The sequence below is a fragment of the Malus sylvestris genome, chromosome 2, assembly GCF_916048215.2.
Source record: "Malus sylvestris chromosome 2, drMalSylv7.2, whole genome shotgun sequence".
Classification (NCBI taxonomy): domain Eukaryota; kingdom Viridiplantae; phylum Streptophyta; class Magnoliopsida; order Rosales; family Rosaceae; genus Malus; species Malus sylvestris.
In genome coordinates this window covers 33,425,195-33,452,516 of record NC_062261.1, presented here as the reverse complement: position 1 = coordinate 33,452,516, position 27,322 = coordinate 33,425,195, and the positions used below count along the sequence as shown (strand labels likewise).

At 38.4% G+C, this 27,322-nt stretch overlaps 1 pseudogene; it reads right to left on the bottom strand.

Moving 5' to 3' along the window:
- The window catches only part of LOC126603222 (uncharacterized), a 32,115-nt pseudogene extending 7,547 nt beyond the window's left edge, over positions 1-24,568 (bottom strand).
- Positions 24,569-27,322: the final 2,754 nt, after the last annotated feature.

The window sequence follows — 27,322 nt, the reverse complement described above, 5'->3', positions numbered from 1 at the left end:
TAATTATTGTTTTAATATTGATTAACGTGTTTGTTTTTTTATTAGTGACATATCATTTTATTTGTAAATTTAGTTTAAAATTTTAATCTCCATAGAAGCAGTCGTGATGCTCCGTAGAGGCATATAAACTTCCATTGTATTGTTTGGAAGCTAAAGGCGAATTGGGGCCTTGGAAAACACTAGGGTTTAGCTACTCCAAATCAAGTAACCGACAACCGAATTCACCATAGCATTTCTAGAATTCCTAATTTTGCCCTTTTAGTTGACTTGGCCATTACATAAGACTAGAAAGATAGTGCATGTCGATTCATCAAATCACTTAGTAAGAGGGGGTTTGTGGAGCAAAGAATAATCTGTAAAATATGGAACTAACGTGTAAACTTTTATTCATTATTATCGAGAATGCCCTTATTAATTCGTGATACTCAATTTTATTCTACTATCCGTTCAACTACCAAAAAGCCTTAAACTGCAGACTACAACTTTCTCAAATTCTGCGGTCCAAGACAATGAGATAATGACAAATAAATTAAATGTAGAAAACAGATTCCTACCTTTAATCTTTCCTGGTAGAAGACAGATTCCTTTGTTGATTTGTTCAAAGAAATAAAAATCTCAAAAGATATTCTTAGGATATTATTAATTTAATAATATCTTAATGATTATTCTCAAGTATTTTTAAGATATTTCAGCATCCTAACAATAATTTCTTATTGCATTTAACAAATGATACACTCCGACCAATCTGACACACAACATGGAAAATAGGGTTGAGTTCGAAAAACCGAAAATTGAAAAAATCGGACTGAAAGCCAAACTGTAATTGAAATAAACGAATCGAAGAAAAAAAGGAACCAAAATTAAAAAACTTAACCAAATCGAAATGGTTAATTTTAATAATTTTGTTGTTTCTTGTTTTTGCGAAGAAACCTGAGATTTATCCACTTAGATACTTTGAACTAATACGAAAGATTGAGGACCATAGAACCATGGTCTAAAATATCCATAATATCCCGATATTTTCATCGAAATTTCTGTGTTTTTGGACTACCGATATTTTTTTGAACTACCGATATTTCCGATATCATTGATATTTTAGATCTTGCTAAGTCACTCATGTATCTTACCATGCAATGTATAAAGTGTAAAATATTGTACTAATTCATTACATATAAATGATTATGGTGTGTTTAAACTTCTTTCATTAATTACTACATATTTTCTATACTCACAATGTTTGCCAGCTCGCTATATAATCAACTTAAATAAGTTATATTTATCATGCAATGCATTTCCTTCTAATTTTTTTGTGATAAACTAATAGATAATTGACTAAATAAAAATTTTGCAAAGTTTCAATAAAAATTTTCAAGTTTTTCTTACAATTTCCGTGGTTTTTATTCAACTTTTATCGATATCGATAATATCCTGATATTTCCATCGAAATTTCCGTGTTTTTAGACTACCAATATTTCCAATATCATCGATATTTTATACCTTGCATAGAACCATTGGCTTCGGAAGACATGGAGTGGATGTTTTTTTAGAGCAAAGTAATAATTTCTTAGTGATGACGGTTTTGATTTTCTTAGGTTATAGTGGATCAAAACCTTAAAGACTAAGAAGTTCGTTCATTGGTCTCAAGACAATATTGTATTGTTGGAAACTGATGATTCATATTTTATAGGAGATTCTAGTCACTTGGAATCCAGTCCAAGAATGACTCATCCATCAACATAAAATCCAATGTTTATTGTCCTTAACATCCTGATGCTAAGTTAGAGTAAATAGATTAAGAATTTTTCTACAAGGCTTCCTTGAACACTAGATAAACATATCATATTGGTAAGTTAGAGTAAATAAACTAAAAATTTGTGTTTAATGCTTCCTTAAACACATAATAAACATATAATGTTCCTAAGTTAAGAGTAATTAAGCTAAGAGCTTTTCTTTAAGGCTTTTTCTCAAACACATCGTAGACAAATTTTGTTTTTTTCTAATCAAAGCAAATTTTGATGAAAGGCCAAAAGGCAGCTAACAGATATCAACCATAACAAAGATACAACCAATTACAACAACGAAGAGACCAAAACTTAGACAACCTGCTCCAAAGTAGATAAAACCAATTTGTGAACACGAAATTTTCCTGAAACAAACGAGACAAGAACACGTGCACAAAATAATATTTGTATTTGATGATTTTGGATTATAATCTCTCTCAAATTTGTTTCTCTGATTCGATCTCCGTAAGGTGTTGATTTGTGGATGTGCGATTGATCAAAAGGGCCGTTGGGCTTGATCTAAGGATGAACGTTCTTCAAGGGCCGTGGGCTTGATCTTGAAGGTGGATTTGAGCGGATCTTCAAGGAGCCGTTGGGGCTTGATCTTGAGGATGAGCGTTTTTTCAAGGGCTGTTGAGGCTTGATCTTGAATAACGGTGATGAACGGATCTTCAAGGGCTTTTGGGCTTGATCTTGAAGAACAATGATTGACGGATCTTCAAGGGCTTTTGGGCTTGATCTTGAATAACGGTGATGAACGGACCTTCAAGGGCTTTTGGGGTTTGATCTTGAAGGACGGTTGGATGTGTGGATTTCTCGACGTTGTTGATCCAAATGACCGTTGGGGCTTGATCTTAGGATGAACGGATGATGAACGATGAACACTTTCTTCAAGGGTCGTCGGGGCTTGATCTTGAATTGGTGGAAGTTCTTCAAGGGCCTTTGGGGCTTGATCTTGAATTGGTGGAAGTTCTTCAAAGGGCCGTCGGGGCTTGATTTTGAAGGTGGATGATTGTTGATCCAAGGGCCGTCGGGGCTTGATCTTGGAAGAATGATGAACGAAGAACGAAGAGGGCTTTCTTGATTCTTCGGGAACCTGGATGCTTGAGAGCTTCAGAGTTTCAAAGCTTCAGAGCTTCAAGGTTTTGGTGTCATATGAATTGGTTCCCCGAAATGAATGAAATTGACTTCTATTTATAGAATTTTCCAAAGCCTAATTTTGAATATAATATTCCAGATGACATAAGTCGTTTCTACCAGGTGTTGACACGTGTCATGTTTGATGACTTTTTCGACTCATTTCAATTTTTCGTTAAGTCACACGCTACGTGTAAAATTTATGTAATACATGAGCGTTGAAACTTTGATTTATCGGTCAACATTTATTTACCAAAATTTCGATGTCTACAAATGCCCCCACTTCAAGGCGCGTCGTATACATGTGCTTGTCACGTGTAGGAGATGCGTTTTGAAGTCCCTTAATGTATATGTCGATCTAAGGGCCGTCGATGCTTGATCTTGAATTGGGCTGGAGATTTCTTCAAGGGCCGTTGAGGCTTGATCTTGAATTGGGCTTGAGATTTCTTCAAGGGCCGTTGAGGCTTTATCTTGAAGGTTGAAAATTTCTTCAAGGGCCGTCGATGCTTGATCTTGAAAGTTGAAATTAGACCACAAGGAGCTTTATATGGTAGATGATCTTTGGCTTTGGTTGTGGATGAATTGGCACGTATTTGTTTTTTGCGCTTTGTTGACTTTCCACAGCTTTGATCTTGAACTGGGTTGGAGGATTTTCTGAATTCCTCCAATTGTTGACTTTCCTCAGCTTATTCTTGAACTGGATTTGATTCAAGGGTGGTGGACGCTTGATCTTGAATCGGACTTGTGATTTCCTCAAGGGCCGTCGATGCTTGATCTTGAATTTGGCTGGAAGCTTCTTCAAGGGCCGTTGAGGCTTGATTCTTGAAGGTTGACTCGAACACATGGCAAGCAGGCACGAGGTGAAGGTGACGACTTGTTGCTTTGTTCAATCTTTCTAATTCACACCTGAGCAGTTTGGTCAACGGTATGATTTTCAAGATTGATAGGCTCTTTTTCCAGTTGGTGACTTGATCTTTAAGGATTTAATTCAAGGGTGGTGAATCGGCACGTGCAGCCCACAACGCCTAGCGAGTCGACCCAAGAATTTGAGGGTCAAAACGAGTCATCTACCCAGAGTGATTGCAACCCTGATGATATGAGATACTTTTGATTTTGAAGAAGTAGCGGATGAATCGGCATGTGCTTTGTTGTGCTTGTCTCCACATGCTTCAATGTATCATTTTCCCTTGCCTTATCTGTTCTTCTGGCAGATATGGTAAACGAAGAGGAAGCATAAGATGTTGAAGATGAGTATTCGAGAGCACGGCTAGGTAAGCAATCAGGGAAGGGTTCCAGGCAGTCGGTTCCAGATCGGAAGATTGATACCAAGTGCTGGCCGATTGCTTTATTTCTCCTTGTCCCGCAGGTAAGAACAAGGACAAAGAAAAGGACATGGAGAAAGCATGATATGAAATACTCTTGCTTTCGAAGAAGTGGTGGCGATTTGACAGCGTTGCACAGCGAGGCTTTGCTCTTCGGTGATGGTGTCGTCAATATGTTGTTGAAGCTTCTCGAGCTCTTGGATTCAACTCAGACCCCTTCTTCTCTCTAATTCTTCAACTTGGACTCCTTCTGCTGAGTTGATTGTGCATGCCGCATTTCCTTATTTGTTCTCTAGGCAGATGTGGCAGCTTTTTGAGTTCTTCAACTCAGACTTCTTCTGCTGAGTTGATTGTGCAGGCTGCATTCTTTTCTGCTTGTTTCTTCTGCACGTTGTCTTCACATGCTGCAAGGTATCATTTTCACTTGCCTTATCTGTTATCCAGGCAAATGTGGCATCTTCTTCGGAAGTACATCAGCAGTTAAAGACGAGTACTCGAGAGCAATGCCAGGTAAGCAACCAGGCAAAGGTTCCAGGTAGTCGATTCCTTATCCGAGTTTGAGTAGAGGTTCTGACATATTGCTTTCTTTATCATTGTCTTTGCAGGTAAGAACAAGGACAAAGGAAAAGACAGGGAGAAATCATGATATGAGATACTCTTGCTTTCTACCTGGTGATATGAGATACTTTTGCTTTGGTGTCATTTGTTTGCAGAGGTACCCCAAGGAATAAGGAACACTGAGTGACTTGATAGGCTTCGTTGGGAAGACATTCTCAGAGACAAAGAAAGGTTCTGTATGTCTGCCTTGCTATGGAGGGTGAAGGTGGACAGTTATAGGAAGTTCTTTAATACCTATAGAGGTACTATTCTTTCACTCGTGTTGGCAACCATTGAGTGATTGATCAGTATGGCTTCATGTGCTTTCTTCTTCATCAAAAATCTTTGACAAATTGTCCGTAATTTTTGCCAAGCTGAGTGTGCATGTGACAGGTATTGACGAGGCTGAAAAAGACTGGCGCCTCTTTGATATCTGGGATTGGCGCTTCGATAAATTGCCCGTGATTTCCGTAAAGCTAAGTTTGCGTGTGAGGGGTGCTGAAGCGTCTGGGAAAGCAATTGCCTCTTCGATTTCTGAGATTGCTTCTTCGATTTCTGAGCTCCGTTGAGTGCTGATTTTTATAGAGGCACGCAGTTCGTTTCAAAGCACACTTGAATTTTCGCTTGTAGAAACTCCCTTCTTGCACTTTTGAGATCTTGATTTGTCCGACCTCTTCTTTCTTCAACACCTTTGAAAATGTCTGGACCATCTGACCGTCGTTTTGACTTGAACCTTGGTGAAGAGGCAGTCCCGCCTTCTCCAGACAACATATGGCGCCCATCCTTCATATCCCCTACTGGTCCTCTTACTGTTAGGGATTTGATGATGAAGAATGATATGACCGATGTGGTGGTGGCTAGGAACCTTATCACTCCCAAAGATAACAGACTACTTTCCAAACGGTCTGATGAGTTGGCTGTTAAGGATTCTCTGGCTCTCAGTGTTCAGTATGCAGGTTCTGTGTCTAATATAGCCCAAAGCCTATTTGCTCAAACCCGTCAAGTTGAATCATTGGCGGCTAAAGTGATGAGTCTCAAACAGGAGATTAGATGGCTCAAGCATGAGAATAAACAGTTGCACAGGCTCGCACATAACTATGCTACAAACATAAAGAGGAAGATTGACCAGATGCAGGAATCTGATGGTCAGATTTTACTTGATCATCAGAGGTTTGTGGGTTTGTTCAAAAAATAGTTGCCTTCGTCTTCTAAGGCTGTACCGCGTAATGAAGCTCCAAATGATCAACCTCCGGCTCCTCTTCTTCCTGGAGTTCCGCCGAGTGATGAGGCTTTACACGAGCAACCTTCGTGAAGGCTCCCTCCTGTTTGCTTTTTTTTTTTTCTTTTTCTTTTACTGATGTAAAATGTACATTTCTGTAAATTTTCAGAGAAATCAATAAATGAGGCTTTCTTCATTCAATATATATATATATATATATATATATATTTCACCTGGTGCTGATCCACCATTCATTTTTTATATATATATATTTTTTCTTTTCTTTTACATGGTGCCAGATGCACCATCCATTATATAATTTTTTTTTTTTGCACATGGTGCCAGAAGCACCAAAGGACTTTATGATTTTTTATAATACTATTTTTTCACATGGTGTCGTCCACCATCATTTTTTAATTTTTAAAATTTTTTTTTTTGCTTTCGATGGTGCTCACACCCACCACCATCATGAACCTTTCAACTTTTATTTTATTATATTTTTTTATTATATATATATATATATATAATTATTTTTTCTTTAGATATGGTGCTTTGCAAGGGTGGAACTTGACGGAGCAGCGAAGTTGAAGCTCGATGAGGCAAGAGACGGAGGAGGTCTCTGGGTGTGAGTTGACAAACTTTGGTTTTGTCAATCACATTCGGAGGCAGCAGCCATGGCGGAGGAGCAGATGCAGTGGAGGATTTTCAATAACCATGTAGGGTCTGGCCTTGATGATGAAGACGGAGAAGGATGAGGGTGACCTTGATCGGGTTGCGGTGTACGCAGGTGTTTGATGCGGAAGAGTAACAGGCTGGCGATTTGGAGTTGGTGTGGTGGGAGATTAAGTACTGCGGCTGACGGTGCTACCACGGGAGGTGCGAAAGCAGCTGGTTATGGAGTGAACGACGCCATTGTTGTGCGTCTAAGAGAGACGGAGAGAGAAGATAGAGTAAAGTAGAATGAGAGAAGAAGATAGGCGCGGCGAATCAACGGGCGGAGGTACGGGACCCGCCAGTGATGATGATGATGAATCGGACGGCGCGGCAACAGCAGAGGCGGTGAAGGTGCTTCGAGGGAGTGCAGGAGACACAGATGGTGACGGAGCGAACGCCAAGGCCGTGAGCGGTGGGGACTTGAGAGCAGCGAATTTGGCGGAGAGGTCGTTGCTGATGACTGCCTTTATTTCCTCGTCCACCTGAACGGAAATGGTTCGATTATATTTGGAATTGGAGGCGGAAGCATCAGCAAAGAAACACGGCGCTGCCCTGGCCCCTTTCAACTCTGCAACTTCTAGCTGCTGATGGTGATGGGTTCATAGCCCAAGACATTTGGTTCCAAAACTCAGCTGGGCCAGCAAAGCACCAAACTGTTGCACTCCGGGTTGGGGCAGATTCGACAGCACTTAGGCTTCATTTTGGATGTGCTACTTTGAGCAATGATGCAAGAAATGAGAAATGGGTCTAATTTGTGAGCATTGGACTTGACCGTGGATTGGGCTTGTGGCTTGTGGCTTGAGCCTTTTGTTGCTGCTGGGCCGAGACACTCATACATATATTATTTCTTTTTCTTTTCTTTTGTTTTTGTTTTTGTTTTTGTTTTTGTTTTGTTTTGTTTTGTTTTGTTTTTTTTTTTGTTTTGTTTGTTTTTGTTTGTTTTGTAAATACATAATAACATATGTATTCATTGCATTTTTTTTTCTTTTGTAATAAAATTTACTTTCTTTAATAAAACATTTATTTTTTATTTTGATATGACTGAACTCGAAATTGAATGTTCGAGCCGCCTACGTACCCTTCCAAAGAAGAGATCAAGTCAAAACGTAGTTCAAATACATATTTTTTTGGATTTTTTTTGTGCCATACGCAGTTTAGGCTCGTGCGAACAAGGAGCTTTGGTTGTCGCCTTTTATGCTCGTGCGGACCAGGAGCGTTGGTTTGTGCAATTTAGGCTCGTGCGAACAAGGAGCTTGTGAATTTGTCAATCGATCTTGGAGAGGCATTCCTTGCAATCCTCATAGCAAGGAGTCTTGACCGAGTGGTTGAAGAAGTCTTCGGGGAGGAAATCGCGCATTGTGATGGGGATGGATAATCTTTGTGTCAAAGTTTCATCATCCTCAACATTTTCACATCGCTTCGAAGGTTGACGAGAGTTGCTTTGCCCATTTTCCGATTGGTGACCTTGTGGAGGAGACATATGCTTCTTGTGCAATTTCTTCGAAGTAACATGAATCCATCCCTTAACTTTACTCTACTTGACCGGCATGGTTTTGGAGCATGCCCCCAGCGATTGAGGTGAAGATTTTGAGTCGACAGAGCCATAAGTGATGGTGGTATAATTTGACTTCATCACATCGTCAAGATCTAGCTCAATGATTCCTTTCTGAGCCAGCTTCATGATGAGATCTTTCAGTATGAAGCACTTTTCCGTTTGATGACTGATGAAACAGTGGAATTTACAGTACCTTGGACTGTTAGTATGATTCATCTCTTTCAGCCGTTTGCACTCAGGTAAGTCGATCACCTTTTTGTCAAGCAAGTCTTTTAACATGGCAACTACATCAGAGTCGGGGAATGGATAAGTCTTCTCCTCGCGCTCTTTTAAAGTGCGTCTACGCATCTCTTGATCACGAAAAGCTTCGGTTTGAATCGCCTTGCCTCGTGTAGAGATTTTGACAAGAGCTGTGTTGATCGTCATTGCTTCCTTGATGGGTTTCCATGCAGCCTTCTCCACCTTTGTCCCAAGAACTTTGTCGCTCTTGTAGTCGACGATCGATTCTTTCTTCCCATGATGGGCGATGCTCAACTCTATGTCATGGGCGCGGGTGGCTAACTCCTCAAAGGTCCGTGGTTTGATGCCTTGAAGGATGTAGTGTAATCCCCACTGCATGCCTTGAACACACATCTCGATCAAGGAGGTCTCCAAAAGTCTGTCTTTGCAGTTGAGATTTAGAGTGCGCCATCGGTTGATGTAGTCCACGACTGGCTCATCTTTCCATTGCTTCGTACTTGTCAGCTCCAACATGCTTACAGTGCGGCGGGTGCTGTAGAAGCGATTAAGGAATTCTCTTTCCAATTGCTCCCAGTTGTTGATAGACTCAGGCTCTAGGTCCGTATACCACTCAAAGGCGTTTCCTTTCAGCGAGCGCACAAACTGCTTGGCGAGGTAGTCTCCCTCCGTCCCCGTGTTGTTGCAAGTTTCGACGAAATGTGCAACGTGCTGTTTTGGGTTTCCTTTTCCATCAAACTGCATGAACTTTGGTGGTTGATAACCCCTTGACATCTTCAAGGCATCAATCTTCTTGGAGTAAGGCTTCGAGTAGAACAAGGAGGTATGTGAGCTCCCTTCGTGCTGTGCCTTGATGGTGTTGGTGATCATCTTTTGCAGCTGCTGGATAGAAAGAGATCCCATGAGTGCCCTTGCTTGGTCTGGCTCCGGCTTCACATCGATCTTCTTCACCAGAGGCTTATCTTCTTTGCCAGCTCCTCTCTTTAGTGGATCATCCTCTAGGTCGGGGTTCTCGCCGTTCTGTGGCTCTAATCGGCTGACGAGTGAAGCGATTTGCAAGTCTTTTTCTTTAACAATCCGTGTTAGCCTTACGATCGCTTTATTCATTTGAGCCAGTTGTTCTTCGATGGAGGTAACGTCGATGGTCATGACTTGTGCAACCAATAGACGTGACTTTCCTTTAGACATCCAGCATGCTGACGAAGAACGTCGTTGGCTATTTTGGGATGTCATCTTGTGTGCCTCAGCAGCATGCTTCGGTACCCCCAGTGAGGTTAGGTTGATGACAGACTCGCACCTTTAGTGCTCCCCTTGCTCCTTTAGCATCACCAACTTTGAAGTGGCATATTGAGGAGCGGTTGTGGCGCCAATGGATTGTCCGTTCGCGGCAGAAGTGCTCAGGATCCTTCCCTTGGTGGTTGAGAGAACGGCTTGTCCCTTGTTTGATGCCATTGACTTTGAGGCGTATTTGGATTCCTTGAACGAAGAAAGAGATGAGAGGTAGAGATTATCCCACCGGTCGTGCCAAATTTGTGAACACGAAATTTTCCTGAAACAAACGAGACAAGAACACGTGCACAAAATGATATTTGTATTTGATGATTTTGGGTTACAATCTCTTTCAAATTTGATCCTCTGATTTGATCTCCGTAAGGTGTTGATTTGTGGATGTACGATTGATCCAAAGGGCCGTTGGGTGATGCGCAAAATTACTTGACACACAAATTAAACCCTCTTTTTGACAATTGTAGTATAGATGTAAGTAGGGTATCGTTCTAGGCCGGGGATTAGGAGGGCTTGCTAATAACCTCTCACTTGACTCAAAAAAATAAGAAGAAACTTAAAAACACAAAAGTAGGCTTTAAAACACTAAACTAGACTCAAAGAGTTCAAAACAAACTTAAGCACACTTTGATACAAGAAAATAAATGGGGGGTATTGGTTTTGGTTGTGATTGAGATAAAAAGTAAAACTAAATATATGGTTGATGGATTAGCTAGAGATCCATTCTTCACACATGACACACTTGAACATGAATTGATTTTCAGTTGCTTTTCGATAAGCTATTAATACTCAATGTCCCAAATTAACCGTGAATTGCACTAATTAACCCTCAGTTTTTCCACAAGTTATTGGGTTGGATGATTGCATACGACAACCCAAAACATTCCCTACAAGTTCCCTACATGAGTTGCATAATAGAGATACAAGCAAGAATCATTAAGTTCTATGAAAAACATAAGCATTGACGAGACACTCGTTACTATGATTTGCATGAAACTTATGCCAAGAATTTACTTAACGTGATTGTGACTAGCAACCTTCACTACTTGTGAATATAAGTTCATAACGATTAGGTGAAACTCCCTTATATTCTAGCGTCAAATTTATGCATGAAAATTAAGCGTGCACTCTCAACCAACATACACAAATCAGTTTTTATACGAACGGATAAGTAAATTGAATTCACAACTTATAAATCACAACTGAAGGTAATCAATTCATATTACAAATATATTCATGGCTTTGAATTAACCTCTAGCCAAAATAAGTTTATTTACACATTATTAAAACAGAAATAAAATAGAAGTTTGGAAAGATTAAACCAAAAGAAGGTGATCTGCTGCGTTCGTGCCCGTGTGAACTGCGCCTCGCTGGCGCCCTCTCCTTTCCTGCAGCTTCCCCTCTGAGCTTCTTTCCTTTCTCGTTTCTGCCTGGCAGTCCCTGACTTGCTTCCCTTCTTTTCTTCTCCGCACGCTGCCCCGTGGCAGCCCGTGTCTCTCCCCAGTTCCCGTCAGTCAAGACTCAAGCTGCCAAATGGCAGCCTCTGCTCTCCTCTTGGTTTCTCACGCTGCCAAATCAGCGTCCTCCCTTCTATCTCTCCCCCTTCTCCCTGCTATCTGCTGCCAAAGGCAACTTATTTCGTTCCCCCCCACTGCCCAGGCTGCAAGGTCTTGTTTATTCTTTTCTCTCCCGAGGCTAATGCCTCACCCACCACACTAATGCTGCAAGTGCAGTTTTTTTATTCCTTCTGTGCCTTTCACCTACCACACTCTGCAAAGCTTTTTATTATTTTTCTCTTTTCTGATCCCCAAGTGCTCCTTTTCTTCCTCACACCTCCAGCTCGAAAAGCACCTGCATGCATATTTACTATATCAAAAGTAGAGAACAACGTGTGTGTGTCTATTTATATGTGTGTGTATGCATAACAAAATATAAAACTTGGATCAATTACTTATTTTAAACTAAAGGTGGAAGGGATAAGAATTAATACTTAAACTAAAACAATCTTACTTTTTGACGAATTTATTATTTAAAACTCATTTGTGCCATTTTTATTTTCTTTGCATAACAAATCCTATAAACACAAAAATAACGTAAATAGTTCAAAAATATAAGGAATTAACTAAGAAAAGACGAGTGAATTTGAAGTAAAAATATATATAAATATGATCCGATCAAATACCCCCATACTTAGCTTTTGCTAGTCCTCGAGCAAAACAAAGAAAACATGAAAAAGTACTAACATGAAAAACATTAGTTTCCCCCTATGTGACCCTCATAGAATTTCATTCGAGAAAACAAATCATCAAGAACCATAGCTAACACCAACAAACTAATCCAAGTTCATCTTCCTCATTCAAATATTAGCAGTAATCTTTAAATCATCATTGAAGTGTAGTGTGTGAGATAGCCATGCTAATGCAATTTCAAGTTTTTATTTTTAAAATCATCATATGCAAACTAGCGACCTTCTCACGGGATATGCACTCAATCACACATGTGTTTAGTTTTAATGTGTTTCGCTCAAAGAAACAAATGTGAAATTTCTACCATAAGCTTGCATAAAGATCACTTCTCCACAGTCATAATTGCAAAACTTAAATCAAGAGGACTTTTATTGGATATAATGAGGCTTAGGGATAGGGTTATTGAAACGAAAGAATAGGAAAACACAAGTTCTAAGCTACATTGCAAGCAATTCTTTTGTTTAGATTTATAAGAACTCAAGCTCTCCAACGATTCTTCTGATACCTCCAATCACACCCTTAAACTGAAACTTTAAAAACTTTTTATTTTCTTTTTATACAATCTTTCTTTTTTTTTTTTTTTTTTTTTTTTTTTTTTTTTTTAATACAAACATGAAATACCCCCACACTTATTCTTTTGCCAAACACCTTCAAAGTACTTCACAAACGTTTCTCATAAGACAATCTCGCATTGCTCGCTTGGAAAGGGTAAGGAAAAAATGTTTCAGGTATAAGGGTAGACATATCTGGTGATAAGAAATAAAAGGTTCAACAAATACGGCTCAAATTGGCAATCTAATGATATCATTTTTCTTTGGGAAACATGGTTATTTGGGCCATAGTGGTAAACCTAATGCCTCTATCATTTCCAAGTTCATGCAATCAATGATAAACATTTCGAAAGATCGTTACGCAAGTTCTAGAGATGTATCTCACATAAGTTCATCACACATGAAAGAATAGGAGTGTATGAAAAATGCACACACTTTCAATCGGCTCAAAAACTCACATAGGATGAATATGGTCACTAAATTCACATATGACGCTTTAATTCATACTTTAGTTTCACATTAACAAGGCTATGTGCATTTGGTTTTTCAAAGATGGTCAAACATATACAAAACTAACAAGAGAATTAGGAATTTCACAAAACACATGTTAACTAAGTTCTTGATGATCATGGTTCAAATTTGATCCAATTATATCATTGGGTCGGGAAACTAACAAAAATCTAATTCAAAACAATAAGGGAAACAAGACAATATTTTTGGATTTTTAAATTTTCCAATTTTTTTATTTTTTATTTTTTTTTATTATATATATATATATATATTTTTTTTTTTAAAGAAAAAAAAAAAAACAACAACACAGAAACAAATGAAATTCTAGAGATGTCTACCCCCACACTTAAACTGGACATTGTCCCCAATGTCAGAAAACACTATAATGCAAATAAAAATAAAATAAATAAATAATAAGAAACAAAATAAAGCAATTGGACTGAAAACTTCCCTAGTTTGCAGTAAAATCAAGCGATGACCCTCCAAGCTAAAATTCTGCAATCAACTTCAAGGGTGGAAAGAACCAAAAGTTCCTGCAAAGAAAAGAAATAATTCAGTTAAGTAACGCAAGAAAATTAATTAAAAAAAATTGCAAACGAAAAATTGAAAATTACGATAAAAGATAATGAATAAAACTAATAAGTAATCATTGGTCGTGCTTGTTGACTTTCCACAGCTTTCCTCTTGAACAGGGTGACACTTAGCTTTTCACTTGCAAGTGATGATTTTATGCTATTGTACTGCGAGGCTTTGCTCTTTGGCGAAGGTGCCCTCCAAATGTTGTTGAAGCTTCTCGAGTTCTTCAACTCGGACTCCTTGTGCTGGTTTGATTGTACGAGCTGCATTCTTCTCTGCTTGTTTCCTCTGCATGGCGGGCAGGCACAAGGTAGCTGTTTTGGTCTGATTCTTTCTTCAATATTTCCAAGTGCCCACCTCTTGCTTTCTTTCTCCTTCCCTAGCTGAGGATGAATTGGCAAATTGTCTCCCCATGCTTCGAGGTCTCATTTTCACCTCCCTTACTTGTCCCCCAAGTAGATGTGGTAGACAAAACGGAAGCATAAGATGAAGAAGATGAGTACTCGAGAGCAAGGCTAGGTAAGCAATCAGGAAGGGGTTCCAGGCAGTTGGCTCCAGATCGGAAGATTGATACCAAATGCTGGCTGATTGCTCTCTTTCTCCTTGTCGGAAAACAAAGACAAGGAGAAGGACATGGAGAAAGCATGATATGAGATACTCTTGCTTTCAACCTTTATGATATGAAATACTTTTTCTTTGAATGGGTTGTTCGCAAGAGTATCCCAAGGAATGAGGAACACTGAGTAACTTAAGAGGATTCTTTTGGAATGCATTCTCGGAGATGAAGAAGTTTTGAGTGAGGCTACTTTGCAATGAAGTTTAACATTTAAAGAATTTTCTTAATGGCTGGTAGAGGTACTGTTCAATTAACCCAGGGTTACCGACACGAGTAGAAGAACAGTGCAACGTGCTTTCCCACTTCACCATAATTTTTTTTTTTTTTTTGACCAGCTATTCGTGATTTCCGCAAAGCAGATTCTTCATTGATATCTGGAATCGGCGCATCGAGCTCTGAGCATCGTCGATTGTAGAGGTAGCATGTGACACGTGCGGATAAATCAGGAAAAGAAGATTTGCCCGTGGGTTGAAGCCCAGCTTTTGAGAAAGCTAGCGTGTCTTTGACTGTTGAATTTCCCTCTTTGATTTCTGAATTGGTGCTTCGACAAACTGCCCGTGATTTCCGCAAAGCTACCGGTTGCATGTGACGAGTGACAACACGTCTGGACAAATTGATCTTTTGAAATCCGGGGTTCGGCTCGTGGTTTCTGAGCAAGCCCAGCCTTTAAGAAATGAAACGCCTCTTTTGAGAAAAGAATCCGGCTTTTGAGAAAGGAAACTCCTCTTTTGAGAAAAGAATCAGGCGTTTGAGAACGGAGCCCCGACTCTTCGATTTGCGAGAGGACGCCTCTTCAATTTCTGAGGAGCGCCTCTTTGATTTCTTCTTTTTATAGAGGCGTTAATTTTGTTCCACAACACACTTGAGCTCCCTCCTGTAAACACTCCATTCTTGCACTTGTTTAATCTTGATCTGTCCGACTCTCTTCTTTCTTCACCACCTCTGAAAAATGTCTGGCCCTTCCGATCGTCGTTTTGACTTAAACCTTGGTGAAGAGGCAGCTCCGCCTTCACCAGACAACATATGGCGCCCATCATTCATATCTCCTACTGGTCCTCTTACCGTTGGGGATTCGGTGATGAAAAATGACATGACCGCTGCGGTGGTGGCCCGGAACCTTGTCACTCCTAGAGATAACAGACTGCTCGCTAGACGGTCTGATGAATTGGCGGTTAAGGAGTCTCTGGCTCTTAGCGTGCAGTGTGCGGGTTCTGTGTCCAACATGGCCCAACGCCTATATGCTCGAACCCGTCATGTTGAGTCGTTGGTGGCTGAAATACAGAGTCTCAAACAAGAGATTAAAGGGCTCAAGCATGAGAATAAAGAATTGCACAAGCTCGCACATAGCTATGCCACCAGCATGAAGAGGAAGATTGACCAGATGCAAGACACCGATGGTCAAATTTTACTTGATCATCGGAGGTTTGTGGGTTTGTTCCAACAACATCTGCCTTCGTCTTCTGGAGCGGCACCGCGTAGTGAAGCTCCAACTGATCAACCTCTGCCGCCTCCTCCTTCTGTGGCCCCGCTGACTGCTGAAGCCCCGCCTACTACTGAAGCACCACCCGACCAATGAATACTATTAGTTTACATCATTGTAAAATATTTGTACTTTTTTTTTTTATATTTAAATTAATGTAAAGAGACTTTGGTTAACCTTCCCCCACACTTAAACTAAATAACACAAACTCACAGAAATCAACCAAATAACACAACTAACTAAACAAAACAAAATGAAAGCAGTAAAGATAAGGGTGGAAGAATGCAAAGCTGATTGGGTTAGTGATTCCAAAGTCTCATTTCGTTGAATGCTTGGGTTGCCTCCCAAGAAGCGCTTGATTTAACGTCTTTAGCCGGACGCATCTTTCCTTTAAATTTCCCTCGGCTCCATTTGAACCTAAAATCAAAGAAAGAAAAATAAATCAAATATCAAAAGTAAAATACACAAACACCAATATAAACATAAACAAAAACAAAAATAAAAGGATTAGCAAAGTTGCTAATCCCCGGCAACGGCGCCAAAATTTGGTGCGAGAAATTACTTGACACACAAATTAAACCCTCTTTTTGACAATTGTAGTATAGATGTAAGTAGGGTATCGTTCTAGGCCGGGGATTAGGAGGGCTTGCTAATAACCTCTCACTTGACTCAAAAAAATAAGAAGAAACTTAAAAACACAAAAGTAGGCTTTAAAACACTAAACTAGACTCAAAGAGTTCAAAACAAACTTAAGCACACTTTGATACAAGAAAATAAATGGGGGGTATTGGTTTTGGTTGTGATTGAGATAAAAAGTAAAACTAAATATATGGTTGATGGATTAGCTAGAGATCCATTCTTCACACATGACACACTTGAACATGAATTGATTTTCAGTTGCTTTTCGATAAGCTATTAATACTCAATGCCCCAAATTAACCGTGAATTGCACTAATTAACCCTCAGTTTTTCCACAAGTTATTGGGTTGGATGATTGCATACGACAACCCAAAACATTCCCTACAAGTTCCCTACATGAGTTGCATAATAGAGATACAAGCAAGAATCATTAAGTTCTATGAAAAACATAAGCATTGACGAGACACTCGTTACTATGATTTGCATGAAACTTATGCCAAGAATTTACTTAACGTGATTGTGACTAGCAACCTTCACTACTTGTGAATATAAGTTCATAACGATTAGGTGAAACTCCCTTATATTCTAGCGTCAAATTTATGCATGAAAATTAAGCGTGCACTCTCAACCAACATACACAAATCAGTTTTTATACGAACGGATAAGTAAATTGAATTCACAACTTATAAATCACAACTGAAGGTAATCAATTCATATTACAAATATATTCATGGCTTTGAATTAACCTCTAGCCAAAATAAGTTTATTTACACATTATTAAAACATAAATAAAATAGAAGTTTGGAAAGATTAAACCGAAAGAAGGTGATCTGCTGCGTTCGTGCCCGTGTGAACTGCGCCTCGCTGGCGCCCTCTCCTTTCCTGCAGCTTCCCCTCTGAGCTTCTTTCCTTTCTCGTTTCTGCCTGGCAAGTCCCTGACTTGCTTCCCTTCTTTTCTTCTCCGCACGCTGCCCCGTGGCAGCCCGTGTCTCTCCCCAGTTCCCGTCAGTCAAGACTCAAGCTGCCAAATGGCAGCCTCTGCTCTCCTCTTGGTTTCTCACGCTGCCAAAGCAGCGTCCTCCCTTCTATCTCTCCCCCTTCTCCCTGCTATCTGCTGCCAAAGGCAGCTTATTTCGTTCCCCCCCCACTGCCCAGGCTGCAAGGTCTTGTTTATTCTTTTCTCTCCCGAGGCTAATGCCTCACCCACCACACTAATGCTGCAAGTGCAGTTTTTTTATTCCTTCTGTGCCTTTCACCTACCACACTCTGCAAAGCTTTTTATTATTTTTCTCTTTTCTGATCCCCAAGTGCTCATTTTCTTCCTCACACCTCCAGCTCGAAAAGCACCTGCATGCATATTTACTATATCAAAAGTAGAGAACAACGTGTGTGTGTCTATTTATATGTGTGTGTATGCATAACAAAATATAAAACTTGGATCAATTACTTATTTTAAACTAAAGGTGGAAGGGATAAGAATTAATACTTAAACTAAAACAATCTTACTTTTTGACGAATTTATTATTTAAAACTCATTTGTGCCATTTTTATTTTCTTTGCATAACAAATCCTATAAACACAAAAATAACGTAAATAGTTCAAAAATATAAGGAATTAACTAAGAAAAGACGAGTGAATTTGAAGTAAAAATATATATAAATATGATCCGATCATTGGGCTTGATCTAAGGATGAACGTTCTTCAAGGGCCATGGGCTTGATCTTGAAGGTGGATTTGAGCAGATCTTCAAGGAGCCGTTGCGGCTTGATCTTGAGGATGAGCGTTTTTTCAAGGGCTGTTGAGGCTTGATCTTGAATAACGGTGATAAACGGATCTTCAAGGGCTTTTGGGCTTGATCTTGAAGAACAATGATTGACGGATCTTCAAGGGCTTTTGGGCTTGATAACGGTGATGAACGGACCTTCAAGGGCTTTTGGGGTTTGATTTTGAAGGACGGTTGGATGTGTGGATTTGTCGACGTTGTTGATCCAAAGGACCGTTGGGGCTTGATCTTAGGATGAACGGATGATGAACGATGAACACTTTCTTCAAGAGCTGTCGGGGCTTGATCTTGAATTGGTGGAAGTTCTTCAAAGGGCCATTGGGGCTTGATCTTGAAGGTGGATGATTGTTGATCCAAGGGCCGTCGGGGCTTGATCTTGGAAGAACGATGAATGAAGAACGAAGAGAGCTTTCTTGATTCTTCGGGAACCTGGATGCTTGAGAGCTTCGGAGTTTCAGAGCTTCAGAGCTTCAAGGTTTTGGTGTCATATGAATTGGTTCCCCGAAATGAATGAAATTGGCTTCTATTTATAGAATTTTCCAAGGCCTAATTTTGAATATAATATTCCAGATGACATAAGTCGTTTCTGCCAGGTGTTGACACGTGTCCTGTTTGATGACTTTTCCGACTCATTTCAATTTTTCGTCGAGTCACACGCTACGTGTAAAATTTATGTAATACATGAGCGTTAAAACTTTGATTTATCGGTCAACATTTATTTACCAAAATTTCGATGTCTACACAATTACAATGACGAAGAGACCAATAGCTAAACAACCAATCAGCTCCAAAAGCAGATAGAGATGAGACACCTAACAAGTCGCACCCAAGCCTAAGAGACAACAGAAGGCTAAAAAAGGAGAATGAATTTTAGAAGAAAGCATTCTGCTTGACAAAGTCAGTCAGGACCATGGAAGAAAATATCCAAAATATCGGCGAAATATCGTCGATATTTTCGTTTTTTTGGGTTAACGATATTTTAATGAGTATCCAATGAGTTTTCGTCAAAATATGGCGATAATATCGATACTATCGCGATATTAACTATAATATCGCTTAATATCGCGATATTTTGTTCAAAAATTCCTGAAAATTTTGAAAAGTCACAATTTTGAACATAGAGGGGTTCGAACCCCTCCCACTTTAACTCCTTAGCGCCTTAACCACCATACCACTTATGTTGTTGTGATAATATGCTACAATATTTATATATATGCTTTTGTTTTGAATTCTTTTTACAAGAAACAAATTTGCACATTTTCCAAATTTTTTGTGGTATTATATTTTAAATTGTGTCAATTAATTACTTAGTCAATGGCATGTGGTTTTTAATTTTTCTATTTTTTATTTGGTCACTTACATGGTAGGGCTGGAAAAAATTCCGAAAAATCCCAAACCAAACCGAAAAAGTCCCAAACCCAAACCGAAAAATCCCAAACCAAAACCATCCTGAAGTTCGAGAATCCCATCCCGAAAAATACCAAAATTTTCGATATGGGATTGGTTTCCAAATCCCATTTGTTTGGTAATCCCGAAAAATACCGAAATATTCGGTTTCTTATTGACTTTTGGGTTTTGGTTCTTGAAAACCATTGCCATGGTTGCTAACTACTCTTCAAAATACACTCACTCTACACATAGAGATGATGAAGATAGTGAAAATTTTGAACCTCATAGGAACTCTATGTGGTACTAAGTCACTCATGTATCTTACCATGCAATGTATAAAGTGTAAAATATTGTACTAATTCATTATATATAAATGATTATGGTGTGTTTAGACTTCTTTCATTAATTTCTACATATTTTCTACACTCACAATGTTTGTCAGCTCGCTATATAATCAACTTGATAATGTTAAATCCATCATGCAATGCATTTCCTTCCAATTTTTTGTGATAAACTAATAGATAATTGACTAAATAAACATCCTGCAAAGTTTCAATAAAAATTTCCAAGTTTTTCTTACAATTTCCGTGGTTTCCATGTAATTTTTATCGATATCGATATTATCCCGATATTTCCATCGATATTTCCGTGTTTTCGGACTACCGATATTTCCGATATTACCGATATTTTCTTCCTTGGTCAGGACCATTCACCCAAAAAACGATACCAGCGGAATACACAATCATTGACACAGTAATAATCCCACTTTTGACATAAATTTGTGAATGAAAAACCCTTTTGTTGCCAAGTGATTGTTGAGAACCTTGAGGTTAAAGGGGTTGAGAGGGTAGCTTTTATTATCAAAGGAATAGGCATAAAAGATGGGGTCAAGAATAGGTGACTATAATTTTATTTATGTGTGTCCTGTGTAAGCTAAATAGAGTTTAAAAATTGTATTGTGAATCACTTTAGTGCTACGTTGCACATTAGAACTTACTTGTATCTGACTATGATATATGAATATCCAAATTGGTTAAAGTTGTACATGGTCATTATTTGTAAGTTGTTTTATGTATATATTTATAGTTGGTTAATATAGAGAGTATCATTGGATGCTATGTTGAATTACTTAGCAAAACAGTTATCGGACACTATTTCACTAGCTAAGTGAACCAAAAAATTTCTATGGTCACTAGGTTAAAGTTATATGATAATTATTTGTAAGCTATATATATATAGATAGATATATATATAGATATATATAGATATATATATATATCTATATATATATATATATCTATATATATCTATATATATATCTATCTATATATATCTATATATATCTATATATATATATATATCTATATATATATTGAGTATTGTTGAGGATGCTACTAAAGGAGAGCTAATGAAAAATGCTTTAAATCTTTGTATTTTAATAAAAAAAAAACCATCTACTAACTTTATTTAATGATAAGGACAAAAAAATTAAAAAAAAAAAAATCCAACTCGTGCTGGGCGCATCCCCCCGCCCTTCACTTCCTCTTTTCCACACTCCCATTTTTCTCCCATTGTCAGCTGCATTAAGAGATTTTTTTTTTGCTTAGAATGCGAAAAAACTTCAAATTGAATTACATTCCCCATTTTTATTTTTGTGGTGTTCTTTTCCAGTAGTAGTCAAGATGACGAGAGATTTTTCAATGTGTCCGAACACAGGGTGCTACACCACGTGTCTCTATACAAGTGGTGAGATTCTTGTTTTAAAAAATTAATAACATAAAAAGTAAAAAATTTCACCGCTTACATAATAACACGTGGTGTACTACTTGTGTTATGGGCACAAGGAAAATTTTCTTCAAGATGACACCCAAGATCAAGAAATTGGATGGAGAGCTACATTTATTGTTGTAGGTATGTGAAAAATGTGAGGGAAGGTACTATAATCTCGTAAGATGTATTTTCATGTGTATAATAAATAATATATATAAAACTGATATATGTAGATTTGACTCTTACCTACTTAAGGCAAAAGAAATAATATACATAGTCTATTACCGTTAAGTTTCATAAACAATGTAGTAATGTTAAGTTTCATAAACAGTGTAGTACTGTTAAGTTTCATAAATAGTGTAGTAAGTTTCATAAACAGTGTAGTACCGTTAAATTTCATAAATAATGTAGTAAGTTTCATAAACAGTAGAGTACCGTTAAGTTTCATAAATAGTGTGGTAAGTTTCATAAACAATATATGTGAGGATGCGCGGGCATGCGCATCAATTTTTCCTTTAATGTGTAATTATGTATTTTTCATTAAAATTTAAATTTTTTGTCATTTTTATTAAAATTTAAGAGATTTTCTTTAAAATTTAAGTTTTTTTTATTAAATAAAGTTATAGCATGATTTTTTATTAAAATAAATTTAACTTAAGCTATTTTCATGAAAGTTCCCTTAAACTAATTAGTCAAAATTGTCCCGGACCCTATTCAGTAAGTGAACCAAAAATGTTCTTCTAGTTACTTACGACCAACTCACCCTTAAGATATGGTATTGAGAATTGATGTTAAAACATTAAAAAGACATTTATCTATCTTTTTACCTCCCATGTTATTCCATGACAATAATAACTGTTTTAATTTTTCAGTTTTCACTAATGTCCAACTATTTAAAATTTTCAATTTAAAAAAACAAAATAAAATATGAAAGCTACTTTAATGAGTCTTAAAAACAATGAAATAATACTAAAAATTGAAAACTGAATTGTTATTAAAGGGGCGGTTGGATCATAGAGAACAATTTGAACAACAAACTTACAAATTCTATCAAGCTCGACCATGGAATCCATCCAACAACTGATTGAAATTAGAAGAAGCTATTCAAAGACACATTTCTTTTATTAAGTTTGATTCATCCACAACCAAAATCCAACCAATATGAGAGAATAAGACACTATATTCTAATTAAGACACATTTCTTTTATTAAGTTTGATTCATCAACAACAATTGAATACCCCTGAATTATTTTTTATTTTTTTAGCCAAAAATATTATCTACACTAAGATGTGGGAGAATGAGTTAAGCCTCATAATGAACTAGCAATAATGTAGTTCAAATTTGTCTTTGGCGAGAATCGAACATAAGATCTCTTATGACAAAAAATATTATTAGACCGTAGTACTAAGTAGCCCCTAAAATAATTAATTCCCTAAAAATCTATCAAAATCCCAAAAGCCAGCCTCTAAAATCGAATCGAAAAGCAAGCAAGGAAGCACAATAATAAGCACAAGTAGTAGTCTGTTTGGGGGATGTGCGTGCACTTACAGTAATCCCACTTTTGTTTATCTTCATGAGACTTCGTGGCAATCTTTGCGCCATTATCTTACTCGTCTTCTCCTTGTGAAACTTAAGCCACAAAATCAATCACAAAACCCATTGCAAATTAGAAATAAAAAATGGAAAGCATAACCAGTGGTGGATTCGGAGTTTTAACATGAAGTGGTTCCAATATTGGAGTTGAACTATTCGGGATGAAATTGTCTAAACTAATAGATAATGATTTTCGTTACATCATTTCATACATCTAATTTCCACATTTATTAATTATTAAAACAGAAAATCCTATTAATTATTGAACTATTCAGGTTGAACTATTCTACTATTGTAGGCTTATTTGATGGAACTATTCTAGGGAATTAGAGAGAGGGAGGTCGGCGGTAGTGAGAGAGAGAAGAGAGTGATTTAATTGTTGGGTGTGTGTTGTATCACCCCATTGTGACTTTATTTATAGTAGTAGGATAGGTAAAAACCTTACTCTTTTAGGATTACAACTCGTAATAGGTAATCAACTCCTAATAGGAATATAAGAGATATTCTAGATCTACTAGAATTTACACAATCACATTCCTATTCTAAATATGACTGCAACACTCCTTGAGTGTGTAAATGCTCAAACAATCATCGCATTAGATCTTGAGCAGATAAGGTAGAATAGTTGATGAAGTCAGCGACACAATGGACAAATGCGAGTCTCAAATTTAAGAAAGTATGCATTGGTAGTAAAAATCACAAAACCTTGCTATGGTAAAACCCAAGGTGGAAGAAAAACCCATAGACTAAGGAGAAAAATAAGAAGTATGTATAATGTCTAAAAAAAATGTCAAATAGAACGAAAGTAGTGAACTTAATGGAGTATGATCATCCCAGGATGGGTGCCTCATCAAAACCTCGTTAAGTAGCAAAAACCCAATGGAAAAAATGCTCCTAATTGTAGGAAAAAGGGTACATTAAGATCAAATGAGTATGCTTCTGGATACTCCCCTTGAGTTAGACATAACTTCCAAATAAGAGAACTACAAGCGATTCAATTAAGATAATTTACGCATACCGATTCCTTGGACGAGCTTCTGAAAAGTACACTTGGGCAGTGACTTGGTGAAGAGATCGGCCAGGTTGTCCTGGGAACAGATTTGCTTGACTTCAATGTTCTGATGTTGTTGTTGCTGGTGAGAATAAAAGAATTTTGGCTCTATGTGCTTGGTGTTGTCCCCTTTGATTTATCCATTCTTTAACTACTTGATACATGCTGCATTATCTTCAAAGATTGTCGTAGGAAGCTCAACGACGGAAGTAAGACCACTAGTACTTCGAATATGTTCCATAACTGCTCTCAACCAAAAGCACTCACACGATGCTTCATATAAGGTGAGAATCTCAGCATGGTTCGAAGAAGTCGTAACTATCGTTTTCTTGGTAGACCTCTAAGATATAGCGGTGTCTCCAATGGTAAAGACATAACCCGTTTGAGAACATGCCCTATGTGGGTCATATAGATATCCAACATCTGCATAACCAACAAGGCAATAATCAACCCGAGAACTGAGGGGGGCGGCGTGTCCTCTCGAGGATTCGTGGGTGTAGAACAAGCTCAAATCCATAGTACCCTTGAGGTAACAAAAAAAGTCTTTAACAACATTCTAGTGTCTGCGTGTAAGCGCATTGCTGTGTCTAGCCAAAAGATTAACAGCGAAGGAGATGTTAGGTCTAGTGCATTGAGCCAAGTACAATAAAGCCCCAATTGCACTTAGGTATGGAACTTCAGGCTCTAAAATCTCCTCCTCATCCTCCATCAGATGGAAGGGATCTTGTTTAGCATCTAGAGTCCGAACAACCATAGGTGAACTCGAAGGCTTCACTTTATCATCATTAAAATGATGCAACACCTTATGGGTGTAGTTCAATTGATGTACTAGGATTCCATCCGAACAATGCTCGATCTCCAGGCCGAGGAAATATTGAGTTTTCCCAAGATCTTTCATCTCAAATTTTGATTTCAAGTGCGTAGCAATTTCCTTAAGCTTTGCAGAAGTTCTAATGAGGTTTATGTCGTCGACATAAACTGCAACGATTGCAAATCCGGAATGTGACTTCTTAATGAACACGCATAGGCATAATTCATTGTTCACATAACCCTGAATTGTCAAATATTCACTCAGACGGTTATACCACATCCGCCCGAATTGTTTCAATCTGTAAAGTGATCTGCTCAATCTAATAGAGAGAGTGTTCCGTGGTCTAGAACTATTTGAACCAATCAATTGAAGTCCTTCTGGAACTTTCATGTATATTTTCGTATCTAGATCCCTATAGTGATACGCGGTTATGATGTCTATAAGCTGCATATTCAATTTTTCGGAAACTACCAAATTGATAAGGTAGCGGAACGTTATGACGTCCATTACAGGGGAATATGTCTCCTCGTAATCAATTCCAGGGCGTTGAGAGAAGCCTTGGGTCGTGAGGTGTGCTTTGTACTGCACCATTTCATTATTCTCATTATGTTTCTTCACAAAAATTCACTTGTAGCCCATAGGTTTCACATGTGGAGGAATGTGAGCTACATGCCCAAACACCTTATGTTTCGCAAGCGAATCGAGTTCAACCTGAATTACTTATTTCCAGTTTGACCAATCAGTTCTACGTCGGCGTTCATCAACGAAACGTGGTTCAATGTTAGCGCTAAGCATGATGTCAGTAGCTACTGTATACGTAAATGCATCATAGATGATCATTTCATTCTGATTCCAAACCTCATCCAATACTGCGTAGTGGACCGAAATCCTGGGATTTTCGGGAGGTCAGTTTGTCTCAATAAAGACATCACCGTAATCTAGAATAACTTCTTACGTTGGAACAGATGAATGAGCAATGGTCAGATTCAAACTAGGTCACTAGTTGGTGCAGATTTCCTCTTCTGGGGTTGTGAATCTTTTTAACCAAGGGGTTTGCCATGCTTCAGGGTCGGAGCTGATGATTGGCTAGCCGCCAATGTACCATGCCGCATGGAAGATGCGACCTTCTCACCTTCGGGGATGGTCTGGCCTTCCCAGGTGTTGTTAGGATGTACGTGGGGTACGTCTATCCTTGCAGGTGCATGTGCAACTGGTATATGTGATCTTATCACCTTAGCTAGATCGGTAAAAGTATCTAGCATACTTTGAGCAATGCTTTGAAGATCTATAATTTGTCGCACCTCAATTTCAAATTGGGCAGTACGGGGATCTAAATGAGACATAGTGGGAGCATACCACGATAATTCACGGTGTTCTTCAAGAACGTTAGCATGCTTATCTCCCCTTAACGACGGAAAGACTATCTCATCAAAGTGACAATCCGTAAAACGTGTGGTAAAAAGATCTCTTGTCAATGGTTCTATATAGCGAACAATTGATGGCAAATCATAACCGACATATATTTCTATTTTCCTCTAAGGACCCATTTTGGTACGTAGTGGTAGCGCTATTGGCACATAAACTGTGCACCCAAACACACGTAAATGTGAGACATCAGGCACGTATCTAGTAACCAACTGTAATGGTGAATGAGGTAGGGAATCGGTGGGCCTTATGCGGACCACCATAACTGCGTGCAATATTGTATAGCCCTAGGCAGATACCAACAGTTTGGTTCACATAACCAAAGTCTAAGCTATCAATTGAAGGTGTTTTATGAAAGCTTCGGCCAGAACATTTTAGTTGTGAACATGGGGTATTGGATGTTTGACTTCAATTCCTACTAATGTGTAATAATTGTCAAAAATCAGTGACTTAAACTCTTCAACGTTATCCAGTCGAATCGACTTGATCGAATAATCAGGGTGATAAGCCCTTAGCTTAATAATTTGTGCTAGGAGTTTTGCAAATGCAGCATTGCGTGTGGACAACAGGCAAACATGTGATCATTGTGTCGATGCATCAACCAACATCATAAAGTATTTAAATGGTCCACATGTTGGTTTGATAGGTCCATAAATATTCCCTTGAATCCTCAGAAGAAACTTCGGGGGGGGGGGGGGAGGTTGTGAATAATCTTTGTATGTGAGGGTTGAGTATTCAACTTCCCCAAAGAACACGCGTTGCATGGCGGGAATCCAACGTAAGGAAGTAAATGATGCCCATGTGATGATTTGAGGATACGACTCATCATATCACGTCCGGGATGTTCCATACGGTTATGCTAAAGTAGCAAAGTTTTCTGGAACTCAAGCATAGAGCCGGCCACATGATGGGCTTCTATGCCGCGAATGGTTGTGATGTACAACCCACTGGGGAGACATTCTAACTTCTCGTGAATATGTTTCTAACCATACTCGTAAAAAGTGATACAAAGAAATTCAGAACTAATTTCTTCAG